This window comes from Nicotiana tabacum, chromosome 4 (assembly GCF_000715075.1).
Source record: "Nicotiana tabacum cultivar K326 chromosome 4, ASM71507v2, whole genome shotgun sequence".
Classification (NCBI taxonomy): Eukaryota; Viridiplantae; Streptophyta; class Magnoliopsida; order Solanales; family Solanaceae; genus Nicotiana; species Nicotiana tabacum.
In genome coordinates, this window is record NC_134083.1 from 78,316,655 (window position 1) to 78,321,774 (window position 5,120).

General features: G+C 30.2%; 1 pseudogene; it reads right to left on the minus strand.

Annotated features, from left to right (window-relative positions):
• Positions 1 to 3,689: 3,689 nt before the first annotated feature.
• On the minus strand, positions 3,690 to 4,780 carry LOC107776173 (ethylene-responsive transcription factor ERF104-like; annotated as a pseudogene).
• Between the last annotated feature and the right edge of the window lie 340 nt (positions 4,781 to 5,120).

A 5,120-nucleotide genomic window follows, 5' to 3' on the forward strand; every position in this document is an offset into this window, starting at 1 on the left:
TTGAAAAAACTCTAATATCCCCTATCCTTCAGGAAAAAGGAGGCGTGACAATAATAAAAAGGTTAAATGGTCACTTTTTGTGGACCGGAGGAAGTATTTAAAGTTAGGATTATAGAATTCAAGATATCTAGTCAAATATACGGAGATGATATTAAATACTTTGGAAACTAGGACTATATTTCATCGAGTTGCTCTTCAGACTTTCACAATTTCAAAGGTTACAAGTTTCAAAACCTAGGAGGCGGTTGATTGAACCTGCTCCCTAGCTTGGTCACACTATGCTGTGGAGAATTTATAGCTTATTTTGACACTAGAACCACTTTAATAAATTTAAAGAGCTCCCCCCCCCCCCCCCAAACACACACAACCAATTTAAGAAATTTTTATTCCACTAAATAATTTGTGAGTTGATGAAAACGAAGACTGAAGTAGTTGGATTTGCAGTAATATTTTCACAAAATTAGTCATAGGAGTACATGATTAGGGTAGCCGTAAAAGTTACGAGTATGAAGAATATCTAAACATCTCTCCTTTCCTTTTCTCTCCTTTATCTGCACCAAAATTCTCTCATCTTTAACTTTTTCCACTTCTCTATTCTGATTTCGTCCTCTATTACGTAACATGAATACGTTTTTGTCAATATTCTTCCAGAGGTGTGGTGATACTTTTCAGTTTGTGTGTTAACATTTTGTTAGAATTTGCATGAATTTTACTGCTTATTATATTTACAAGACATAATTGATGATAAATTAGTAGAAAAATATTTTACTAAATTATTTTTATGTAAATTCTTGATAAATTTAATATTTAAAATATTAAAATACAGTCAAACTAAATAATAAAAATATTATTTAACGATAGCAAACGATACAATCTATTCAAACGTTATATCTATAAAACAATACTTATATTGCCAGAGAAATAAAGGTAGCTTTTGACTAAAAAATAAAAATAAAAGCTATTATTCTAAAACCATAATATTTTCGGCTATTGTTTCTTTAGGAGTTCTGTAATCTCTAAATGGAGTAAAGGATTTTGTTTTAAAAAACATGAAGTTTCCTTAATCAACTCTGAGTCTGAGATATGAACTATGAAAATCATTTCAATGTACATCAAAGCAAAGTTAGAAGGCCAAAAAGAAAAGCAAGTTAGTAGTATATACTATATAGGGCAACTATTGCTGAGCGCTTTACTGATTATTTTCAATTTTTCGATCCTTATTAATATTTCTGTCTCATTTTGCATAATGATTACTACTATTTTGAGGCTATTGTTCTTTCAATAACATTTAAGTATTTTCAGTTATACAGGTTATGATTTGATGTACATTTTGTGTAATTTTTAAATATATAAATTTTATTCTAAATTTTCATGAATTGTTTATATATAGTGTCTCCCAAAAATTATATTTTTAACGATGGCGCACTTTGAATATCATCATTTCTATTTCTTTTTTGGCACAGAGGGAATATCTGGCAAGATTTTCGGAATCTGATGTAACTTGCTTGGCATTTAAGATGTTTTAAGATGTTTTCAGCTATTAGAATTATGACTTATGAGTACCTTTTTGTGTCATTTTTTTTTTTTTGTGTCATTTTTAAATATATAGATCATATTTTAAGAAGTTCAAGAACAAATGTCAGATTTTCATGAAAATTAGATATTTTTACATAGGGGTGTACATAGGCCGGGTTAATTCGGATTTTTCAATTACCAAACCAAAACAAATTGTCTCGAATTTTTAAATCTATAAACCAAACCAAACCAACAAAAGTCGGGTTTTTCAATCTCGGTTTTTTTCGAATTTTTCGATTTTCTCGGGTTTCGGTTTTTTCCCGACAAAATCTTCATAGCATAAAATTTATAATTTATGCTCTAATATTTTTTAGGTCCTAGTAGGATAAAACTATATAAGATGTTACCCAATAAAATAATACAAAATAATATGAGATGAGTCATGATTATACTAAAATACTTAACAAATTGCATAAAAAATAAATACTGCTAATTAATAATCCATAATAAAATTAAACATAATCTAAAAGTATTAAATCATGTTAAAATAAGTATGACTAATAACAACTAAGTATTAATTACATGACTAAATAATATTAAAAGTAAGTTATGCATTTTCACTATCTAAAGTAATGAAAAACTAAGAAAATAAATATTCAATACTATTGTCATTCCTAGTGTTACAAAATAATACTACATCAGGATAAAACGACAAACTACAAAACAATGAAACAATGAAAGAAGGAAGATCTGTTGTACAAGTTCTAAGTCCAATCTTGAAATAATACATTAAAAGAGAGAATTATGAAAAAGTTTAAAAAATATGTATAAATTACATCACAATAATTATTTTTATGTATAAAATATTTTTAAAACTTGTATATATGTAATGTCGGGTTGGTTTGGTTTCGGTTTGACTTTTTTTAGTTAAAACCAAACCAAACCAATTATGGTTGGGTTTTTTTTCTAACAACAAACTATAGTCGAATTTTTTTTCTCGATTTGACTCGGATTATCGATTTGGTGCGGTTTGCCAGTTTTCTTTGCACACCCCTGCTTACTTTTACGATCACACTTTAAATTTCGTCATTCTACTTTTTGGGTCAATTTAAACTTGTTTAACTTCGGTCAATTTAAACTTGAAAATTGTACCATATCTTTTTTCAAAATTCAAAATTTGTGCAACAACAAATCAATAATCTTCTTTAGTGTTCCATCTCATAGTATTATGCCTTTTTTTTTATTACTCCCCTTTGTTTCAATGGAAAACTTATAACTGAAATTGTTTAGAGTTACATAATACCTCCTTGGGAAAACCTTGTATATTGTACACTTATTTTATCGGAGGTCCTCAAAGGGTTTATAATTAGAGATGTACATGAGTCGGGTTGGTTCAGTTTTTATCCAAATCAAATCAAACCAATTATATCGATTTGGGTTGGTTCAATTTTGTCGGGCTTTTTGGATTTTTCGGGTTCTTTTTGTTACATGAATATTATTTCAATTTTACTTTGTTAGAGTTATAGATAATGTTTTGATAAGTGAATATATGTTTAGAAAAAATTAACAAGCATATGCTCTATTAAAATATTTTTAAGGGAGATTTTCTTTAGTAACACATGATAGTTATTTTCTTAGTCCAACAATAGTTTTTCGTTGATGTACGCTTTCCAGCTTAATCAGGTTAATTAAATACAAAAATCAATATGAAACCTAAATAATGATATGTTCTATTTAATTTTAAAAATTACTGATAAAATACTATATCAAATTAAAAAAGGATAGAAGAGTTTAATAGATCTTGATATAAGAATATGAAAGAATAGAGAGATTGACGCATTTTAATAACATTTGCAACGAAAGTGATAGTACAAGTTAAAATCAACCATTATTTAAAGTAAATAAAATAGATGCACTTTATAGTTATATTAAATATTACATCCATGAGAAGGTCATAATATTTTAGATATTTAAAAAAATAATTCTATATAAAAATTATATATTATATATCGGTTTGGTTTGAGTTTTTTTTTACGCGATAACAAACCAAACCAAATCTAATAAAAAAAATTTAATCGGTTTGGTTTGACTTTTCGGTTTGATGTGGTTTTCCAGTTCGGTTTAAATACTCCTAATTATAATGTACACTTGTACAAGGAAAAAAAATAACAACTGGGGATGGTAGTGTGTACGCAGACCTTACCCCTACCTTGTGAGGATAGAGAAGTTGTTTCCAATAGACCCTCGGCTCAGGAAAGCATAAGCACCACATTAATGAAAATAGACAAGAAGAGGCAGTACCAAAAAGCCATATAAAAGCAGAATAAAAACAACAAAACAGTAAGGTGATCAACAATGAAAGAAAACAACGGTTAGACATAAAAACTTACTACCAACAGAAAGCGAGACTGCGTGTCAATACTACTGTTATGAACACTATAGACTATCTACCCTACCAAGTAAAAAAAAAAAAAGTGAAAAAAAAAACAATGAAAAAGGAAAAATCCGACAAAATATGAACAGAAAAACCAACTATGTTTGGTTTGGTTAAATTTTATTAATTTAATAACCATAATTGATTTTAGTTTTATTTAATAAAAAACTCCTTTAAGCTGAATTATATACACCTTTACTTATGGCCTATCCTTTTCTCCTCTTCCGGCCAATGTTCGCCGGCGGACTTAAATTTCCGGCATCGAATGGAAAATTCAAAATGGCTTTTCTTCCCCTCATCTTAAAAGCTGCACAATCATAAGCTCTCGCAGCGTCCACGTCGGTCTCGTAAGTTCCAAGCCAGACCCGCGAACCTTTTCGGGTCGGGTCTCTTATCTCCGCCGCAAATTTCCCCCACGGTCGCCTCCTAACCCCTCTGTAATGCTTCTTCTTTCCATTCTCCACCACTGAAGACCCGTAACCCGACCCGTCCACTTTTTTTATCCGTTCTGTTCAAACTTGAATCATCAAATATTCTTGTGTTGGAAACGACAGAAGTGGTAACTGATGTGGGGCTTAGAATGATATTGGGCTTTGTCTCAAACTCGGAAAAATTATCGTGAAGATCAAAATGGTTAGGTTTCTGATCAGAGGTGAAAATTACGGGCTGGAAATCGTCGGGAAGAGTAGAGAAAGAGAAGTCAGTAGAAGTGAAGTCACCGAGGAGGTGTTGGCTTATCAGTTCCAACGTTAATTCCTCGTCTTCTTCGTCTTCTGGCCTTGTCGTCATGATATATATATATACTGTCTTACAAAGAGAAAGTAAGAGTGAGTTATTGGAGATGGAGAAAGGAAGTGACTAATAAGGTTGTATATATAGGAGCGTGTGATTTTGGGGTGCATGCAAAATGCAACAACTATTACTCAATCATTTTCAATTTAAACGAGTTAGTTTGACTCGGCGCGACGTTTAAGAAAAAAGAAGAAGATTTATGAAACTTGTGGTCTTAAAAATTTAAGGGGTAAAAGTTTTGTGGGGTCATGACATTTATGTGATTATAAAAGCTTTTCATTAAGGGTAAAATGGGTAAGATGAAGAGTTTAAAGTTGAATTATTTTCCAAAATTAGAAATGTGTCATTTATTTTGAAACATACTAAAAGGGAAAGTACC